General features: G+C 32.7%; 1 protein-coding gene across 1 annotated transcript in view; it reads left to right on the forward strand.

The window, feature by feature from the left end:
• The first annotated feature begins 2,262 nt into the window (after nt 1-2,262).
• Nucleotides 2,263-23,644, forward strand: part of LOC106670111 (leucine-rich repeat-containing G-protein coupled receptor 4-like) — a 58,344-nt gene continuing 36,962 nt past the window's right edge. The window contains exon 1 of the mRNA XM_014400166.2: nt 2,263-2,366. The gene's annotated coding sequence lies outside the window, so the exon portion shown is untranslated. The remainder of the gene's footprint in view (nt 2,367-23,644) is intronic.

The raw sequence follows: 23,644 nt of genomic DNA on the forward strand, positions 1-23,644 counted from the left end.
GTAGAATTTTTTTAAAGTATCAATATCTCACTGGCACTCTCAACACGACAGACAAGAATGACACATCGACACAGAAAACAAACACTTTGAGTGAGTACAAATATTTGATTGAATCTAAAATTTCTACCATTGTATAATATTTTTTCTCCACTCCTACATGATTTGTAAAATTTAAACAATGTTTATAAATCCTAGGCCCTGATGATGACTTCAATGAAGATCGAAACGTTGGCACGATAAAAAAAAATATTTTACTAAAACCTACGTCACAGCAGACCGCATCTCACGATATCCAAATAATATAAAAAATCTTTAGGTTTCAATAATAAAATATATATATCAATAAAATATATAAGGATAAAAATAAGGATGAGATCAACAAACACCTCTCATGCATTTTATTTTATATTTCCGATTTTAAATATTTATGTACGCCAAGTTCATTACGGTGGCGTGGCGGATGCCTGACCGGCAATCCAAAAAAAAGTTTATTATGTATAGCGTATAGTCTACATTTGTGTAAAATTTCCTGTAAATCTGTGAAATACAATGGACGCAATCAGAGAAAAATTCTAAAGGAAAAACTTGTTTTGTTTTTTCAAAAAAATTTATTCAGGCGTTTTTAGACGCAAAAAACGAAATCAAATTTCATTTTTATTAAAAAGAAAAAATATATGTTTACCTACTTTGCTAATTCCCTCGATCACAACGTCAAAATCGTAGAAGTTTGGCCATTTTCCTGGTCTAAATTCTTTGCTCCCTTCAAGTGTCAATTCATAACCATAGAATAGTCTGTGTGTTATTTTTGGAATCAATTCCTTTTTACAAATTATTCAGCTGTGAATTAGTGAGTGTGTTCTTAATCATTTTTGATTTATTAATGGATCAAATGCCGAGTCAATATTTCAGTCATCGGTAAACATTGACCCTAATAACCGAATTTATCTTCGGAAAAGAAAAAAGAACCTTTCACATACAAAAAAAAGGGGGAAAGTATTTCGGAAGATTATGCTAAACAGCACGTGGCCTTGAACGCTGCCTTGACGAACTCCGGCAAGGTCAGACGGATGGAAAAGAACTTTTTCGATTATGCCAGTAAAGTCTATTGTTAAACTTGTTCAATTATTTAAAACTGAGCCTAGTTACTAAATACATATTAAATTTTTTGCATCTTCGAAATTTTATTGTATAATAAAGAACATTATTAAAGAAAAGCTAAATGATGAAGCAAATCTGAGAGAAAACATTCAGTTTCTTCGATCATTTAAGAAATATCTCTTCATCAGAACTTTAAAATTTGATTAATTAATTTAAAGGTTAAAGAAATATTCATCATTATCCACAGTTTCGGTAATTATAAATAACCTTTTTAAATGATTAATTAAGCTTTCAAAATACTGATTGAAGAGGAAATATTCCTTGAAAGCTCAATGAACGAACTGTGTAATTTGTTTCTAATTGGTTTTTGAATTAATAATTTATTGAAGGCTGATTTGTTATTATAAGGGAGGTAAAGTTTTAACCTTATGTACTTACATACAAATTGATTTATTTTTTAATTAAAAATTAATTAATTTTTTTAATACTAGCATTTACAACCAGAGAGGAAAATCTGAAAGCAAGATCCTACACTACTGAGCCTGTAGGAAGGCTAGGTTGATTAACAACCTGAAATTAGCTAGAGATTCGTAAAATTAGAGGAGAACAAAGGCTTTGTGGCCACTTCTTTTATCCCTATCACTTTAGTTATAAAACTAGCAACGTATAAACCGTGAGATTTTTTTAAAATTGTAATACGTTTTTCTTTTAAAATATGTTTTATTTATAACAAACATGAACAGAGTAAGAATGAATTTTTGTTTGTCATAGATTCAGAATTATGGAGCTGTCTCGCCAGAAAGAGAAACGCTTCTTGACGTCGTGTTATAAAATTTTAAGAAGACAGCCCGCCAAACGGTACACCGAAAGGGGAAAAAAGGAAAAGAAACCGATGGAGAAAGACATGAAATATTGATACCACCCCCGTCTACGTTTCGGCAGGGGGTTAAACGCCCCGGGAGCAAATGTATCTTCCGATAAGGCCATTTGTTAATAACGAGGTTCACGCGAAATGAACCGGAATCTACAAAGGGTATCCATATGGATCCTTACACGGCCAGTGAGGACGTATCCAACCTTGGGATGGACAGTAAATCACAGGTTGATTGTCTGGAATGATTGACCTAGATGTGTGGGAGTGGGGCTTCGCGCTCCTTCATCACTTTCGCTAGTTGATAATGTGCCTTCTTTCAAACACCAACAAATGACACTCGCTCTTCAAACCGGACCAAACGGATTTTTCTACAATCTCGTCTATTATTTTTACTGTGAGTTTAACTATTTTCTAATTTATCTGTATATAATGTGCCAAATCCACCATGAAAATCATTCTGGAAGCTCATGTACAATTATTATTAAAAGCAATTCATCCAAAAATAATTTTAAAATAATAATCTTCAATGAGATTCTTCAAAAATATTGTTGCCAACATTACCTTTTTTGAAGGAAAAAGAGTTTGGTACAGGCCTTTTCTTCTAAGAATAAAAACAAAATCTTTTCATTTACAAAAAATCTTTAACATCAAACAACTTTATTGACATTTTAGACTAAATAATGATCTAAAATATATTAAATAAAGTTCAAATTGAAGTAATTTAACCACCAAAACAGCAACAAATATAAAAAAAAAACTATCGAAAAATTACATCAATATTAAAATGTAATTACTTGACAATTAATTGATTAAAATTGAAATTTTTGCCAATATAATTTTGTCTACTGTTTAAAAACAGTTAATTAAACGAAAAATCAGAAAAAATATATCTAATAAAATGTTAAGTAGAAAGTTTTAAAATTTGAAGGTTATTGGATGATACAACAAAGGGACGACCAGGTTGGTATGTCACCAAAAAATTTTCGTGATTCTTGTGAATTTTACTACTGGTTTCGCGAAAAAAATTGAATGTTGAAATTTTACGTTTGTTCAAATATTTTTTTTAGCCGTTCTACTGTTTAAATCAACTATATTTAAAATAATAATTAAATAAACAAAACCCATCATTTCAAGATTTTAAATTTATTTTATTTATTGCTTTCAATGCAAATAAAATGAAAAATTGAGCAGATAGTGCAGTGTGTTTTTTAGTATTTTTATTTCGCAGTTTTACTTGTTTAAATCAACTAAACGAAAATATAATTTTACAGAATGTTTTATGTAGATTGCAATAAAAATATAATAAAAGCTGTCAAAGTTTATCAATAACCAAAACATTTCTAAAAACAAAATATTTTTCAAGTAAAAAAGCTCCTATTTTTTTTTTCATGAAATTAACATTAAATTTCGTTTTAGGACATGTATAGGTCCCTAAATATAAATTTTTGTTTGAATTTAAATTTACTGATATTTTGAAACAAAAGTTTCCGTCTTTTCATATTTTTATTTCGCCCTTCTATTGTTTAAATAAACTGTACGAATACGCCATTTTACATAATTTTTTATATTGCAATAAAAATATAGTAAAACTTGTCAAAGTTTATCAATAACCAAAACATTTCTAAAAATCAAATATTTTTCAAGTAAACTAACTCACAATTTTTTTCGTGAAACTAATATGAAATTTCGTGTTTGGACCTGTATAGGTCCCTAAATATAAATTTCTGTTTGAATTTAAATTTATTGATATTTTGAACCATAAAAGTTTTCCGTCTTTTCATTTTTTTTATTTCGCCTTTCTCCTTGTTTAAATAAACTATACTACATTTTACATAATTTTTTTGTGTAGATTGCAATAAAAATATAGTAAAAGCTTTCAAAGTTTATCACTAACCAAAAAATTTCCAAAAACCAAATACTTTTTAAGTAAAAAAGGTCATTTTTTTCTGTCAAACCAATCTGAAATTTCGTTTTAGCACTTTTAGAGACTCCTAAATAAACATTTTAGTTAAAATGTAAACCTATCAATTTTTTTTCAATTTCAAAGATTCTAACGTCAAACAGATTATTTGAAAGAAAAGGAATGTAGCTTTTAATAAACTATACTACATTTTACATAATTTTTTTGTGTAGATTGCAATAAAAATATAGTAAAAGCTGTCAAAGTTTATAAATAATCAAAACACTTCTAAAAACAAAATATTTTTCAAGTAAAAAAGCTCATAATTTTTTTTCGTGAAACTAACATTAAATTTCGTTTTAGGACCAGTATAGGTCCCTAATTATAAATTTTTGTTTGAATTTAAATTTATTGATATTTTGAACCATAAAAGTTTTCCGTTTTTTAAAAATATTTTTATTTAGCCGTTCTACTGTTTAAATCAATTAATAATTTAATTCAATAATCAAACCTATAATTTCGAGATTTTAAATTTATTTTATTTATTGCTTTCAGTTCAAATAAAAAGAAAAATTGAGCAGATAGTGTAGCGAATTTTTTAGTATTTTTATTTCGCCGTTTTACTTGTTTAAATCAACTATACAAAAATATCGTTTTACAGAATTTTTTTATGTAGATTGCAATAAAAATATAGTAAAACTTGTCAAAATTTATAAATAACCAAAACATTTCTAAAAATCAAATATTTTTCAAGTAAACTAACTCACAATTTTTCTCGTGAAACTAATATGAAATTTCGTGTTTGGACTTAAATATATCCCTAAATATAAATTTTTGTTTGAATTTAAATTTATTAATATTTTGAATCAAAAGTTTTCCGTTTTTTCTTATTTTTTATTTCGCATTTCTCCTTGTTTAAATATACTATACTACATTTTACATAATTTTTTATGTAGATTGCAATAAAAATATAGTAAAAGCTTTCAAAGTTTATCGTTAACCAAAAAATTTCCAAAAACCAAATACTTTTTAAGTAAAAAAGGTCATTTTTTTCTGTCAAACCAATCTGAAATTTCGTTTTCGCACTTTTAGAGACTTCTAAATAAAAATTTTAGTTAAAATGTAAACCTATCAATTTTTTTTCAATTTCAAAGATTCTAACGTCAAACAGATTATTTGAAAGAAGAGGAATGTAGCTTTTAATGATGTATGTACCATTAAAATAATTAAAACATTTCTACAAGAATTTACACAAAATAGGAAAATTATTTCTCCGTAATTAACCTCGTTTTTTTAAATAAATAATAGTCAGATTTTAATGTTTGATACAGTTATAAAATGCACTTGCCAATTTATTTAAAACGAATTATCAACTAAGAAAATTCGTGAAACTAATATGAAATTTTGTTTTAGCACCTTTAAAGACCTTTATATATAAATATATATTTGCATTTAAATTTATTGATATTTTGAACCATAAAAGTTTTTCCTTTTTTATTACATTTATTTCGCAGTTCTACTTGTTTAAATCAACTAAAGGAATATATCATGTTATAGAATTTTTACGTAGATTGCCATTAAAATATAGTAAAACTTATCAAAGTTTTTACCAACCAAAAAAATCTAAAAACCAAATATTGCATGTAAACTATGTCATAACATTTTTTCGTGAAACTAATACAAAATTTCGTTCCATTATCTCTAGAGATCCCTAAATATAAATTTTTGTTTGAATTTGGATTTATTCATTTTTTTGTCCCATAAAATTTTTCCTATTGTTGATAAATTGATAAAGTGATTGTTATCTAAATTTGAGATTTAAACAGCTTTAATTCAAAAACGGCTAATAGGATTTTAACCATTTGAAAGAAGAAGGACGTACCTTTTTACCTACATAGGTACCATTAAAATATATAAAATATTTATATAAGAAAATACACACAATAGAAAAATTATTTCTCAGAAATTAACCTACTTTTTTTTAATAAATGATAGACCGATTTTAATGTATGATACAGGTATAAAATTAACAATTCTTTTAAACGAATTATCAACCATGAAAATCGGTTCACTGTGTTTTGATAAAAATAAAGTTGGAACTTGCACTAGGAATGTCAGGCAGAAAGGTCGTCGTTGTCAGTCAAAAAATTAATTTACTCAAATTTCCCCGAAAGTCGGTATGTAAGGTTATTATAACGCTAGAATCACAATAATGAGGTCAATCCATTTTTCTGACCTATTTTGCTGACAGAATATTTGTTAAAATATGAAAAAAAACACAGTATTTCGGTCATTTATCTTTTTAAATCATAACAAATTAGATTATTCTGCGAATATTTTATTGGAATATGTTAACCAACAATGAAATTAATGTAAAAAAAAATAATTTTTTTAAATCTCTAAATAAAGATTCCATCCATCCAACTCTTCACTAATGTAAATTCCCGCATTCTAGCACCCTACATCAGAGTACTTGATATTACTCGGGGTAATTGGGAATAAGTCCCACATTCGTGCTAATTAATTACATTCACAAATTCATGCACACTACCCCAGAGTATTCGATATTCCTTGGGGCAAATAGGGGTAAGCCTCACATTCGCGCTAATAAATTACATTCACAAATTCATACACACTACCCTAAAGTACTCGACATTCTTTGGGGCAAAACGGGGTAAGCCCCACATTCGCGCTAATAAATTACATTCACAAATTCATACACACTACCCCAGAGTATTCGATATTCCTTGGGACAAGTAGGGGTAGGCCTCACATTCGAGTTAATAAATTCATTCACACACCAGACTTTGTCCACATTGCTCCAGAGTAATTTCAAAAAGTTAAATTTCAGTTTTACCACCAAAAATATTAAATTTTTTGTATCAATAATGCTCCTATTTTCAAAAGGCTTTGCATTTAAAAAATACAGATTATTGATTAAAATAAAAAATAAAATGTGCTAATTCATATTGATGTGTTGTGGTAGGAGAATTTATGATGATCATTACAAGGTGATCATTACAAGGTGATCATTACAAGGTTCATATTTAACCGATTGAAACGTAAAACTACCGTAAATTTCCACCATTAAAAGCTTTCCTTTCAGTTTGGAACGATACCCGTGAATAAAACCTGGCCGAGGCAGGGGTTTTGTTTTGTTTTAAAAGTTTCTTCCGCGTCCCGGCCCCGAAGATAATGCCGACAAGTTAAATAGCTCGGAGTTAAACAAATATTTTCCACCGTGTCCCTTTCCAGAGAATGCTAAGGATTAACAGCTGTTTGATTTGGCCTTTAGGGCGGGCGAGGACAAACTTTTCGTGTTCCAGTTATCATCAGTCTTATCTCAATCCGTTCTTTTTTTTCCTCCGTTCTCCGGTAGGCGTATTAACACCATTAGTCACACGTTTCATTTCGGACCGAAAATTTTTTAATAAATGAAAATTCACACTACTTTAAAGGTGTTAACGAAATAACCTTTTACTTTTTTCTATCTAATTTTAATAGAATAATCATTAATATAGAATAAAGAAAACATGTTTCTTGTTCTTTCCTTCTGCCAAACTTGTTCATTTTCTTTTTCTAAAAACACAACAAAAAAAGTAAAATTCTACTAGAACAGTTACAAATTATAAGTTAGCTAAAGAAACACACACTTTCTTTTTCAAGCCCAAGCCACGATCATCGTGTATTTACAAATTTAAAATAATATTTATTTAGAAATTGTGAGATGCGGTCTGGTGTGATATAGGTTTCAGAAAAACAATTTCTTTATCTTGCCAACGTTTCGATCTTTATTGAGATCATCTTCAGGGCCTTGTGTTGTCTGCATTTCAGCAAAAAAAGTTCTCTTTTTTTTTGCTGAAATGCAGACAACACAAGTACCTGAAGATGATCTCAATAAAGATCGAAACGTTGGCAAGATAAAGAAATTGTTTTTCTGAAACCTACATCACACCAGACCACATCTCACGATTTCTAAATAAAAATCGATTAACGGTCACTAATCACCACACATTTAAAATAATAATTAAATAATCAAAACCTATAATTTCAAGATTTTAAATTTATTTTATTTATTGCTTTCAGTTCAAATTAAAAAAAAAGCAGATAGTGTAGTGTGTTTTTAAGTATTTGATCGTTTTACAGACTTTTTATATTATATATATTGCAATAAATATATATAATAATAGTACAATAGTATATTGCAATAAAAGTATAGTAAAAGTCGTCAAAGCTTATCAATAACCAAATACTTTTCAACTAAACTAGCTCATAAATTTTTTCTCGTGAAACTAATATGAAATTTCGTGTTTGGACTTGTATAGATCCCTAAATATAAATTTTTGTTTGAATTTAAACTTTCCTCTTCCTCTACCCCTCCCTCTCATTCACCCTCTCTCTAACTCTCTCTCTCTCTCTCTCTCACACACTCTCACCATCTCTCACTCCCTCTCCTCTCCTTCGTCCTTTCTCAAACCCTCTCACTTTCTCCCTCACTCTTCTTCTTTCACACTCCCTCTCCTCTCCTCTTCATTGACCCCTCCCTTCCATTCACCCTCTCTCTCTGGCCCTTTTCTCTCTCTCTCTCTCNCTCTCTCTCTCTCTCTCTCTCTCTCTCTCTCTCTCTCTCTCTCAATCTCACCCTCTCTCACTCCCTCACTCTTCTTCTTTCACACTCCCTCTCTTCTCCTCTTCATCGACCCCTCCCTCTCCTTCGTCCTTTCTCAAACCCTCTCACACTCTCTCTCTCTCCCTCTCCCTCTCTCCTCGCCCCTCTCTCACTCCCCCTCTCCTTCTCTCTCACTCCCTCTCCTCTCCTCTTCCCCTACCCCTCCCTCTTATTCACCCTCTCTCTCTCTCTGGCTCTCTCTCTCTCTCTCTCTCTCTCTCTCTCACTCCCTCTCCTCTCCTCTTCCTCTACCCCTCCCTTCCATTCACCCTCTCTCTCTCTGGCCCTTTTCTCTCTCTCTCTCTCTCACTCTCTCTCTCTCTCACTCTCTCTCTCTCTCTCTCTTTCTCTTTGTCTTTCTCTCTCCTCTCTCTCTCATGTGTTAATTTATTCTGCATTCTTCAATTTACTTTTAGGAATGATCAAAAAGTTTTTTGTTTTAACGAACGAATCCAAGTTGAATATTAAAACTGTATTATTATAAAAGTCAACCGAAGAATAAAAACGTTGTTAGAAATAGTATCAACAGAAGGGTAATATTATAACAAGCGAAAGTAGGTGTATTATCGAAAACTTTCGAGAGAAAGGCTACCTGCGAATTAATTGTTACCAAGGGGGTAGCAATTTGTTTCACTTTTAAATTATATCCGAGGGTTGAATGCGACACGATCCCTATGAATTATTTCAGTTTGAAAGTTTACTGCACACACGTAATTTTTCCGATATGAGGGAATTAAATTTTCCCAAAAGGGGATTTAAGGTTAAACAAAAGAACCTATAAAACCGATTCAAGATTAAATTCCATTCACCGGCAGCCATAGGACATGCGCTTCTATTTATTCTCGATCGGAGCCGGATTAAGGAAAGACAATGCGAGGAGAGTTAAGCTCCAGGAAAGCCCCTTTTAATATTAACTGCATAAAAAAGATAAAATAACCAGAAAAAAGGGAGAGATGTTGACATTTTAAATAGATTTTTTTATAAATCAATCTCATTTCTTTTATAGATTAACTGTCGATGTCAATAATTGTATATATTATTTTGTAAAAACTTTCAAATCAATCGGATTTTTAAAATATCCTTTATTCCTCGCTATTGGCGCAATATCGGCCTTCGTTTATAAAATCGTTTGAGAAACAATAGAAACTTAGCCAATCAAGTATTACATCGTTTTTATAAGGATCGTTACCATGTAACGTTTTAATTATCGACATCCTTGAGTGAAAACGGCATCCTTGAGCGTGAGGATTTATCCTGTCATCACGGGCCGAGAGTGAACAAAGGACCTTGGTGTCTTCAACGGCCTTTACGGATCGGGAGGATCTTCCGATATTCCGGTGAAAACTAATTATTTGCCAGTAATAATATGCAATTAGCGCATATTTATTTTTTCGTTTCCTCCTATCAAGGTTTGCAAAATTTATAAATTACCCAAATTCGTAAAATTTTTGTATAAAAACTAAATATGATTATTTAAATTTAAGACTTATATTTCAATATATCTTGATCGCAATGGACATGTTAAATTCTAAATGACAAAACTTTTGCATGTTAAAGATACTTCATAGTATATTTTGTTTTATCGCCTGGGTAATGAATAGGGATTTGTAATTTATTCTTATTATTATTTACAAATCGTGAGATGCGGTCTGGTGTGATGTAGGTTTCAGAAAAACATTTTCTTTATCTGCCAACGTTTCGATCTTTATTGAGATCATCTTCAGGGCCTGGGGTTTACAAACATTGTTTACATTTAACAAATACATTTTGGATATGGAAAAGTGAATTTATACAATGTTGTTAAATGTAAACAATATTTGTAAATCCCAGGCCCTGGAGATGATCTCAATAAAGATCGAAACGTTGGCACGATAAAGAAAATGTTTTTCTGAAACCTACATCACACCANAATTTATACAATGCAAAATATATTTTATATTCAAACAAAGTATTTCTACTCACTCAAAGTGTTTGTCTTCTGTGTAATTGTGCCATTCTTGCGTGTCGTGTGAGAGTTGTCGTGTGTTAAAACAGCAAAATCTCACTGGCACTGTATTTTGCATTGTATAAATTTACTTTTCCACATCCTAAATGTATTTGTTAAATTGCTTGTAAATTCCAGGCCCTGTAGATGATCTCAATAAAAGATCGAAACGTTGGCACGATAAAGAAAATGTTTTTCTGAAACCTACGTCACACCCGACCGCATCTCACGATATCTGAGTAACTCGATTAACGGTCACTAATCTCAACACATTAATGATATTGGCGTAGCTGTGACTGAGTTTACATATATCTGTTCTGTAATTGATGCTGTGTTTATCTCTCTTGATATAAACCATTTCTAAGAAATTACGTTTATATTTGTTTTGTTCTGTATGTGATATTTTTGGATTTATGAAGTCAAAATTGTGTTGGTGTTCAAAGTGGTGGGCAGCGAGTGCTGTAGGATTTTGCTTGGGTTTTTTGCAATCATAGATATGTTCTCTCTTGTTCAGATATTGGGATATAAGACCGATGTAAGTAGCCGGACAATTTTAACAGTTGATCTTGTAGATTACGTCAGATTTATTTGTTATTGGTGTGGGATCTTTAATTTTGGAAAAAAGTGTTTGAATTGTTTTATAATTTTTGAAAGTTATTTTGAGGTTATCGGTCAAGAGAAACGTGATAGGCCTTGGATAGATGGTATGGATGTTTGTATTCGATAGATTATTAGTAATAGTGGATGGTGTTAGTGTTGAGTTGTAATTGTTGATTACTTTGTTAATTGTGTGTTTAGGGTAGAGGATCTGTTTGTATATCTTTATGTTTTTGTGGTGGAAGGATTCATGGCTTAAGGTAATCATTCTGTGAAGTAACCCTTTGGCCGTGTTTATTATTGTATGAAGAGGATGGTGAGACGTAAAGTTGAGGTTGCGATCTGTATTTCTTGGTTTTTGATACCAATCTGTGATTAATGTGCCATCTGGTTGTTTTATTACTAGTGTATCTAAAAATGGTATTTTTTTGTTGTTTTCGATTTCATGTGTAAATTGTTGGCGTGGGTGAAAGCTTTTAAATGTATCTAATGTAGTTTGAATTTGATCTGTGGGAACAGCTGTCAATATATCATCTACGTATTTAGTGAGGAAGGGTTATGTGAAATTAAGTTGTGGTATGATTGTATTTAGTAGATGTGTCATGATTATGACTGCCAGTATCGGGCCTAGTTTGCTCTTAATAATGCTTTAGAATCTAGAATCTGGTAGAAAGCGACGCTACCCGATGCTACCCGACGAAACCGAACCCCCGTGCACATCTGCCCGATGCTATGCAACGCTACCCTACTCTACGCTCTGCGATCCCCACCGTCCAGATTTTCGTCGGGTCGCATCGAGTACAGTCGAAGACAAAAGAACCGGACACTCATATTTTTATTCAAACTACATGTATTATTGTCGTTATATTAATTACAACAAACTTATTTTAATATAAACAATTAACCAAGAATAAAAATTAATTAGTTTTTTTTTAATTATTTTAATGGTTTGGTAGAAAATTGATCAAAATAACGGAATATCATTTTTTGATATAATGAATTGAACTAACAATTTATTACATGGTTTTGCTCAAAATAATGCATTAAGAACAAAAGATGCGTTGCGATTGCGATATTGATTTGTGATACACGCTGTGTGACTACGTGGCGTGCGCTTGACGTCGCATTGATGTGCACACTTTACCAAAACGAGACAAGGTGTCGGGTAGCATCGGATAGCGTCGCATAGCGTTGCATCGGGTGTGTTCTCAGCTTAAGGCTTTCTACCAAATTCTAAAGCATTATTAAGAGCTTCATACTTTAAACCTTTTTCATTCTATGATTATAGAGGCATCCCAATTTGCTGGTGACATCGATGACTCATCACACAAAAATATTGCGAACTTCTGGTTTTAGATGATGTCTTTCGATGATTAAATTGATGATTAACTTGTTGTTTTATTGTTTGGTATATGTAAGCTTGACCGTGAGCACTTACTTATGGAGACGTTTCATCTTTAATTTTTTATTCGTGAACCATTTTTTCGTCTTACAAAAGCTGAAGTTTTAAAAGTTCCAAAGTCCCGTTTCAATAAGAATAGGGAGACTTTTAGGGACTTCTTAGCATCCTCGTCACAAAATTCCGACATATTTTATCTAAATATGGAAACTATTCCAACTTTGTAATAATACTTGTCAAACTTAAAATTGCGCGATTTTCGGATCGTTTGAGAGAAAAAAAAGAAAACTTTTTTAAAAGGATTGTTGATCAATTGATCACAAGCGAACCGTGTGAATATCTCCTCCCCCAAATGGGGGAACAACAACAAACATCGCCCTTTGTAAATTTCATAATGCGTGTCGATCAATTCAAGTCTATGTGAAAACGAGTTCACAGTCACTGCGTTTAATTATTTCCTCCCAATATTTTGACGTTGTTTCCAATCCTTTTCCCCCTTCTATGTGCGATGAATGCCTTGTTTATTTTTTAAACGTTTATTAAATACACACACGTCGTCCTCGACGTTATATTGATATAGTTGTACTACAGAGCTGAAATTATTATAACATTTTTTTGGTAAATCTCTAAAAGAAATGTTTCTAAATGGCATTTAATTAATACTGAAGCATAAAGTAAAATTATATTAGGATAATCCATATAGTTACATTTTCTCGTGCAACGTAAGTCAGCAATAACAGAAAACACAAAGAAATAATTTATAGTCGCTAATTTCCATCTTTTCCTACTTATAAATGTTCCGTGAGTAGTAAAAACTAGATCGATCAGGATTATATAAAGTGCGCATGGGTGTAAGGCAGGACTATATGTCCGTTGCTGAAAAGGTCTGACTCGAAAGATACAGGTCAGCTGCGGAGAAAAGAAAGGCTACACACTGGCGGAACGGCTACTGTTCTCCCTATACATCAATTGTTTAAAAATGGCAAAAGGAGGGAAAACTCATAAGGTGGGGTTGAGATGGGGAGTTGATGTCCGAGTGGATCGAGGTCACGATAGCTCAGGTGGTAGAGCAGCGGCGTATCTAGCCGAAGGTCGTGGGTTCGAATCCCTCTCGTGCCATTAACTTTTTTTCATCTCAACTAAAAACCTTAATTAATTGTAAAGTATTAATTGGTCAAGCGGACCACGAAATTAGTGAATATAATACGATAGTTACATTTTCTCGTGCAACATAAGTCAGGAGTAAGAGAAAACACAAAAAAAAAGAATTTATAATCGATAATTTCCATCTTTTCCTACTTATAAATTTTCCGTGAGTTGTAAAAACTAGATCGATCAGGATTATATAAAGTGCGAACGGGTGTAAGGCAGGGCTATAAGTCCGTTGTTGAAAACTCGAAAGATACAGGTCAGGTGTGGAGTAAAGAAAGGCTACACACTGAGTCCCCTACTGTTCTCCCTATACATCAATGACTTAGATCAAGAGTTGCAACCTGGAGTCAAGATTGAAGACACTAGTAATAATTTATGCGTCAAAAATGTTAAAAATTAATTTTTCAAAGATCATTAAATCGTGGGTGCTTAATGTTACATGTGAAGCTGTTATAGCATAAAAATAAATTGCTTACTTAATTTTACCTATTTTCTTTTGCATTTCAGTTTTTTGAATTTGGTATTTTTATAAAGCATTTTCGACGGTTATTTAATGTTATAAACCAATTATCTATATTTTTTAATCTTCACTATTACAAAAAATTCCGCTAATATTATTTCAACAAAAATTCAAATTTTCATGAATATAGTCTTTACATAGAGTATCTCAAGGGTTCTTTTTTAGTGCGTGCAATCTTCTTGGTCTTCGCCAGCCCTTAATTATTTTCCTGTCCTCGCGTTTTATTCTTGCTAATTTCTTTTCATTTTCTCCAAGTTATTGATGTTTTACGATATAACGAAAATCTACTCCCGACTCTCTCGTTAGTTTATCCACACTGTACATCACGGCCTTGTTAATTATGGATAAACTATCACAAATAACAAACACACATTATAATAAATAAACATAATAGTTTCATTCACACTACCCCCAAAGTACTCGATATTCCTCGGGGTAGTCGAGGTAACCCACATAACCCCTCCATTCACGCAAATAAATACATTCGTTCCAGTAAATGACACATGTTGCACACACAAAGGTACGGATTTACATAAAATTAAAAATATTTCTGGCCCTGATATATTCGATCAGTCGGACCTACCTCCAGACCCCCAGGTCATTCGGGATGGCGTATTTCTTAGTGTTTTAGATTTAGTTCTTTGCAATATGATATTATGTGTTCAATCTTGATAAGTTCTTCATACCACGGGTAGCCACGTCATCTCATCCCATTTGCATGCACTGAGCCACTAGACCTGTGACGTTTTACTTCCTAGGCCCAGTCTCCTCATGCCAGGGACTAGCTCTTTTGTTTCGTCCGTTCCAGCGGATTATCCATTCATTTTTATAGGATTAAGAATCGTTCTATGTACATCCGCTAGACGTGGGCGGGGTCGTGTGGCTTGTGCTACTGGTAACCCGTCAGTCATATTGTGAATTTTGGAACTGATAGGTTAATCTCATAAAATCATATGTATTTTCGGAAGGGGATTTTATCCATTATATGCAATATACTAATTAACCTGTAAAAGGGTTGTTTTAGACATTGGAATCATAGAAATTTAACAATAAAAAATCATCTACACTTATAAATGAATAGTAAAATTTTAAAATATACCAAGTGGTTTTTTTTTTTTTTCAAGCTTCGCCTTGTATATAACGCGATAATAACCGAGAAATTTGAATTAAAAGGAATCTCCATGCCGTGGAAAAATACCAATTTCAATTTTCTCAAAGGAACCACTCGAAACGGGTATTATCCAAGCTGCAACTTCAATCAAAGAAGAAAAAACAAAACAATTTATTATATTCCATCAGGATGGGAGAGTGTATCAAGAAAAAATATGATTTTAACGAATAATTTAACGGTACTTATTTATATTGCGGTTATATAAAAACCTGTTCAAAAAATACATAAAAAATAAATTTTCATTTTTTTGGACATACCAAGTGAAGATGGCGAGTCGAAACACGTGTGACGAACAAAACAGTCAGAATGGGCAGACCAAAATAATCAGAACACGACTACACATGACTACGCACGACAATTTTAACTTTGCCCTTTATTCAATTAATTAATATTTTTATGTAAGGTAATGGTTGAAGTTAAAAAGTTAGTTTCTCGAGTGGGATTCGAACATTCGGCTGCTCTAACTTTTGAAGTCACTGATGAGGTCATGTTAACTCAAGTGGTTCGGCGTATTGAGCCGAAGGTCGTGGGTTCGAATCCCGCTCGTGACACTAACATTTTCATAGAAATGATCAATGATGGAGTGAGTGTGGGGTTCAATCCTTTTTAAAAAGATAGTTCCTACTCACAGTAAGTTGTTTTGTAACGATCCGGATTTCGAGCCTTTTAGCTCATCATCAGGTTGAAGGACTTCAACCACGTCTATTGACATGAATTGCCAAAGTGAACCCGCTGATACCTCCACCAACGCGACGTTCCAATTAGCAGCTGATTTTTTTTTATGGCGCTCAATTTGAACATGCGAAACGCGGAAATTATAACACATATAAATAATAGTAAATACTTATTATTATTAAATTACTGTAAAAATAATAACAATTAAAATAATTAGTTTAATTATTTGGATGTTTGATATTATTTATGTACATATTTAAAATGGGAGGTAGATCAAAATCTGTTATATTATTAATGCATTTATCACCATGTTCAATTTTACATTTTTTTAATTTCAAATTTCTCAAACCAATCTAGTTCTTTCCCTTTGTTGATACTATGTAACACTCTTGTATTTAAAATTAAATTATTAAATAAATCTTTAAAAAAATAAATAAATCTTTTTAAAAAGGATCTAACATTTTCATTTCAACCAAGACCTTACATAAAAAGATTAATTAATTGAAAGAAGTTATTTGGTCAATCAGACCACGAAATATAATGGATTTGCCCTTTATGTTCAAAAACTTTCAGACCATTTATCCTCTCATGAAACTTTAGCTTTTAATACGATTTGATCCCAAAACAGAATATATTTAAAATACATATGCAACCAGATCTCTCGTATTTTCAATTATTGATAAGACTATATGGAAACTAATTTCAGCCCCCTGGGGACTTTAGCTAAATTGCACTCGGTTAGATCCCTTATACAATATAATATTACGACAATGTTTACATGCACGGCACGTATCAAACGGAATACACGTAAGTGTGGAAATTGAACGTACCGCCTATAATCTTTTCTGATCACGCCCTCAAAGAAAATAATTGAATACAATTATTCATAGAAAATTAAAAAGCTTTTATTGAAACGAACCAATAGGGATTAATTAATCTGTTATGCAACTCTATGCACGATCGTGAACAAACAATGGAAATGTTCGTTCAATTTATGACTTTTTTTACTTGAATGTCTTGTATCAAATTGCACCTTTTACTTTTATGCAAATTATTTTTATTTCATACATGTCGGACTTGCAGATTTGTAATCGTACAATTAGTTGTTTAAATATTAGTAGTTATTTTTCAATTAATTAATATTTACGTAAGGTATTGGTTGAGATAAAAAGTCAGTGTCACGAGAGGATTCGAACCCACGACACTCGGCTTGCTACCACCTGAGATATCGTGACTTCTCCACTCGGACACTAATTTCCCCCCTCAACCCCACCTTTCGAATTTTCCCTCTTTTTTGCCATTTTTCAATTTTAATTAGTAATTATTCTACTACGATAAAAAAAAAATCCGCTGGATTAAATAGCTGTTTCTAAACTTCTAAATCCTGAATTTTTGAATATTTTAAATTTATATTTTATTTAGACGGCATAAATTAAGCTCAGCTAAGTTGAAGAGATACCTGCAGCGTATATTGAAGAAAGAAGTGGGCCAAGGGTGTTCCTCTGGGGAACACCCGCCCTGAGGCGTACATAAAGAGAAAAGTGTCAGCTTCTATTTAAATACTCAATTAATTATACACAATTTTTTCGAAATGAAAAATTTGTATCACAGGCGGGATTCGAACCCACGACTTTCGGCTCAATACACTGCTGATCTACCACTTGAGCTACCGTGACTTCGATCGCCCATGCCAATTAAAAATTTCGTATTAATCTAGAATCACACCTGTGAATCGTATACAGTCCCGCTAATCTAGTACAATCGTTAATAAAAAGTGTTTCTATATGAAGCCGCGATTTGCCTACAATTAGAATAAAATCGGGGAGTCGAGATGAGAAGTTTGTGACATGGGCGATCGATGTCACGGAGCTCAAGTGGTAGAGCAGCGGCGTATTGAGCCGAAAGTCGTGGGTTCGAATCCCGCCTGTGACACAAATTTTTCATTTCGAAAAAATTGTGTATAATTAATTGAGAAAAGTGTCAGTTCCGATTGGCCCAAATCTCTTCTGTGGAATAAACAAGAGCCATAATAAAGAACTGAAATCTCGGGTGCACAAAAATATTGAGGAACCTAGGATGAGGCAAGTAAAAATACTACTAGAAAACCAATAGGAAAAAGACGAAATCCTATTCATAGAAATGAATAAAAACATAACAGGTTTTTTTTTAATTAGACTATTAACCAGAGACGGCAAAACATATACAATGCGAAAGTAATATCAAGGAAAAGTCTATGATTTTTAAAAGAGCCTTGAGCAATGAAACCTTGAATAGCCTGAGAAGAAAGAACAAGAAAACCAGTAGTCCGTCAGTTCTGCTCAATTTGTATAATGTTGTGATTCGTTTATTTCTAAAGTTATTAAAGCTGGAGGAAATTTCTGAGATTTTGTAGTTTTCTTTCCGTGAGAAAGGGGAGAATTATGCTCACGAAGCGCATATTGAAAAAAGAAGTAGGTTAAAGATGCGTAAAGATAATTGGCAGTTCCTTGACAAATTGATTTAAGACAGGCATTTTTTTTCAATCTTAAAAAAACAACATTTTTTATTTCTATTTCTGATATTCTATTAAAAATAAGTGGATCAAAGATGTTTCTCTGAGGAACACCTGCCCTGAGATTACACCAGGTGAATATTGCCAGTTCCCTGTATTTAAAAATGAGATAATACAAAAGTGCCTCACGGGAAGATTCCAAATATTAGTGGAAGTTTATACCTTTGAAATTCAAATGGTTTAACATACTATATTTGTTGGCTTAATTAAGTTTAGACGGTATAAATTACGCTCAGAAATGTTGGAAGGATGTCTGAAGCGTATATCGAAAAAATAAATGAACCAGGGATATTTCTGTGAGTAACATCTGCCTTGAAGGGTACAAAAGGTGGAAAGTGTCAGTTCCAATTGGCCCAAATACCTTCTCTGGCAGAAAGGAGATCTACAATAAAAAAAACTGGTATCTTGGAATATTGGAGAACACAGAAAAACAAAAACAAAGAAAAATTACACTAGCAAAAATAAAGAGTAAATAAAATCCCTCTAACAGATTTTTTTTAGAGGATATGCTCCAGTAAAATAATATTCTTTAAAAATGACACTATCAGAAATCAAAGAAGCCTTCAACTGCTTTCCAATACCAAGAAAAAGACTATGGTATATAAGAAAGTCATCTTTGAGCAAGGGAGACCTTCACTACAGCTGAAAACAATTCTGTACTTTATTAAAGAAAACGAAAATCTTCCAAAAAAAAAAAAAACCAGTAGTCGAGAAGTGATCCTTCAACGATAAGTTCGGTTTAATATGTATAGTCGACACATTGTTTTAACAGGTTGCTACCTAGATTGATTGAGAATGTATCTTGAAACCTGAACTGCATTCCTGTTCGCAAATTTTGCTTCCTAAATAAAATTTCCCAAATTCAAATCTGTCGTTACCTCCTTCAAAAAAGCTTGAATGGCGCTCAGGAAGGTCATATGAATATGTGAAGTGTATATTGAAAAAAGAAGAAGGCCAAGGTTGCTCCCCTGAGGAACACTCGTCCTGAGACAAAACGTGAAAATGGTCAGTTTCAGACAATTTTGGCTGTATGTTTTGATATTTAAAAAGGGGAAAGTTTTTATTTATTTTTCCTTTTGAATTTTTTTGGTTTCTTTGCAGTTTTCTTTCTGTCCCAGGGTCGATTATAAAAAGGTTTGAAATTCGATTGCTTAAACATCCTATAGTTGTTAATATTGGCTAGAAGAGAGGTGATTAAATAGGAAATTGTGGTGATTTATCCAATGTAAATTTTGTGGAAATAGGAGCGTGAGCGGTTATTTCACAGTATCGGTGTCAGTGATTAACCGCACGATTTGAGACCGAGTAAATGGAATCTGCGTTTAATCACGATTTTATCGACTCCGCCTTTTATTAAAGCTAAGGAAGTAGACCTCCTAATAAGGTTATTAAGAGTCGGAAAAACCTAACGGTAGGGAAAAAAATGCCGGTACAAGGGAGAAAACACACGATCCGCGCGGCTTTACTGCCTTGCGTGCGTTGTGATGGGAGACCATTCATTATGAAATGTTTCCGCAATATCTCTACTGGCAGACGATACGCTCTCCCCCTTGCATTGTCCCTCATTAAGAATTCATCAGTCAATTACGATGTAAAAAGATCGGATCAGCAGGTTTTGTAACATGTCGGGCGAGCTTGACGCTTATTTATCCTCTTTCGGAACATGGGGGGTGCTAAACAATCCCATTTTTCTAAACGTTCCCATAAAACAGCATGAAAATGTACAAAATCAATCAATCAATTTTTTCTCGATAAATCGTGTTTATTTTGGCACATTTCGAGTATAAAATTGCTGTTTTCTTTTACCATTATTATACACTGACTTGATAAAGACCAGGACAGAAAGGTAGCCAACCCTAGTATTTTACCTATAATAATTGTAAGTTTTCTTAACATAAATAACTTTTTCAGGTAAATTTTAATTGGATCTTGTTACATAATTACCACTAAAATTATAATCCCTGCAAATAATCGTAAATATTGGCCTTCAGATAGGACCAAAAGATAGCACGCCTAGGTTGTAAACAAAAATTACAAATCTAATTTTGTATCGATTTATGAAAGCTCAGCTTGTTCAGTCGCAATAATATTAAGAATTCTTTCAATTAATTAAACGATATGTAAAGTATTAGTTGAAATGAAAAAGCTAGTGTCACTAGCGGGATTCGAACACACGACCTTCGGCTTAATACGCCGCTGCTCAAACCACTTGAGCTATCGTGACTTCATCATTGAATACATAAGCCACGATAGCTCACATGGTTGGAGCAGCGGCGTATTGAGCCGAAGGTCGTGGGTTCGAATCCCGCTCGTGACACTAAATTTTTAACTTCAACAAATACCTTACATAAAAAGATTAATTTATTGAATAAAGGGCAAAGTCAAATTGTAGTTCGTAGTCGTGTTCTGATTATTTTGGTCTGCTTATTCGGACTGTTTTGTTCTGTCACACGTGTTTCGACAATTAATTTTTTTGTGTCCGAGTAGTTCGAAGTCACGATAGCTCAATTAGTTAGAGCTGCGGCGTATTAATCCGAAGGTCGTGGGTTCGAATCCCGCTCGTGACACTTACTTTTTCATTTCAACCAATACCCTACATAAAGATTAATTTACTGAAAAAAGTTATTTGGTCAATCGAATCACGAAATATAATGGATATAATATTAAGAATGAAAATCGCAAATATCAAGAAACATAGGACAGGGTAGGAAATAATTTCTACCTTTGTCAATAATCCAGAAGACTAAGGAAGGAAGAAAATACCACGAAGGCCGTCTGTCTTAAACCAGCCTGGAAAAACGATCGATTTTGAGGATCGCGACATATTCTTACTTGACAGCTTGGCGAACCGGTTATTAAGCTTGAATATGAACCAACATAAAAAATGTACAGAGAGTCATAAGCAATGCCACTCACATCCATAGGAGGAAATTGAAACCACGGCTAAATAAAGTTCATAAGGAACGCCATAAACAGTCCGGCTGTGTGGCTGGACTTCTATGGAAGAAGGAATAGATAAAAATCGTATTTCCACATAGAAAAAATTAACCTAGACGGTCCTGGTTGGGCACATTATTTCCACGACCAACTGATAGAAGGACCTTTCGAAAAGGTTTGTAGGAGGAAGTGTGATCGTATGAGGTGTCATCAGTACAATAATAAAGCAGATTTTTTTCTCTTAGAATGAACAGTATCCAATATATAGAAGTAATAGAAAATTAAAGAACAACATTTATTTATTTAGAAATCGTGAGATGCGGTCTGGTGTGATGTAGGCTTCAAAAAAACATTTTCTTTATCGTGCCAACGTTTCGATCTTTATTGAGATCATCTTCAGGGCCTGGGATTTACAAACATTATTTACATATTACAATTACATTTTGGATGTAGAAAAGTAAATTTATACAATGCAAAATATATTTTTATATATTCAATTAAAGTATTTCTACTCACTCAAAGTGTTTGTCTTCTGTGTAATTGTGCCATTCTTGCGTGTCGTGTCGAGAGTGCCAGTGAGATTTTGCTATTTTGTGTTTATATACGTTGGATTTTGAAGGGGTGGGGAAGGATGTCGGTATAGAAAAGATTTTTGTATAAGGCGTCGGCTTCTTTGTGGTGAAAGGGCCGACGAAGGGAAAAATGTGTTGGTAATGGTTCGGCCAGATTATCCTTTCAGGATTATATAGAAAGGGATAATTTTTAGGTAAATAGGAAAAGGAAAGCTAAATTGTTGGGAAATTAGACTATGTGAAAAATATTTGATGTGCGGAATGTAATGTGATGATATTGGTATGTTATCTGTATTGAATTTGATTAATGATATTGGCGTAGCTGCGACTGAGTTTACATGTATCTGTTCTGTAATTGATGCTGTGTTTATCTCGGTTGATATAAACCATTTCTAAGAAATTACGTTTATGTTTGTTTTGTTCTGTGTGTAAAACTTTTGGATTTTTGAAGTCGAAATTGTGTTGGTGTTCAAGATGGTGGGTAGCGAGTGCTGTAGGATTTTGCTTAGGTTTTTTGCAATCGTAGATATGTTGCTTTACTCTCTTGTCCAGATATTGGGATGTAGGACCGATGTAAGTTGCCGGACAGTTTATACAGTTGATCTTGTAGATCACGTCAGATTTATTTGTTGTTGGTGTGGGATCTTTAATTTTGGAAAAAAGTGTTTGAATTGTTTTATAATTTTTGAAAGCTATTTTGAAGTTATCGGACAAGAGAAATGTGTTTAATTTGTGTGATAGGCCTTGGATAAATGGTATGGAAATGTATGTTGGTTTGTTTGTATTCGATAGATTTAATGTAGTATTATTAGTTATAGTGGATGGTGTTAGTGTTGAGTTGTAATTGTTGATTATTCTGTTAATTATGTGTTTAGGGTAGAGATTGTTATGGAGGACCTGTTTGTATATCTTTATGTTTTTGTGGAGGAAGGATTCATGGCTTAGGTAATCATTCTGTGCAGTAGCCCTTTGGCCGTGTTTATTAGGGTATGAAGGAGATGGTGAGATGTAAAGTTGAGGTAGCGATCTGTGTTTCTTGGTTTTTGATACCAATCTGTGATTAATGTGCCATCTGATTGTTTTATTACAAGTGTATCTAAAAAAAAATTTTTTCGATTTCATGTGTAAATTGTAGGCGTGGTTAAAGCTATTAAATGTATCTAATATAGTTTGAATTTGATTAATCAACAACGTACTTACAGACAATATCAAGTGAATAATTTGTATTCCAATGCTATCCATACAGCGAAATTGATGGCTTTTTACAAAAAGAAAAAAATCAAGTTTTGGAATGACCAGCTAGGTCTGCAGACTTTAATATGAAAATGCCTGAGGACATTGTCAGGACTGCGGACACTTCGAGAACTCAGAAGATATGATATTCATGATAAAAAAGAAATTATCTCAAGATGTTCATTGCCTTTACCATCTTCCAAATCGAAGCTAACTAGGTTTGACAAAGGTGGAACTTATACTAGAAATTAAAATTACTTTATCAGTACTTTTAAGTATTTATAAATTTTATTTATGATTTAATAAAAAACA

The sequence above is a fragment of the Cimex lectularius genome, unplaced genomic scaffold, assembly GCF_000648675.2.
Source record: "Cimex lectularius strain Harlan isolate CLEC.00 unplaced genomic scaffold, Clec_2.1 scaffold92, whole genome shotgun sequence".
Classification (NCBI taxonomy): domain Eukaryota; kingdom Metazoa; phylum Arthropoda; class Insecta; order Hemiptera; family Cimicidae; genus Cimex; species Cimex lectularius.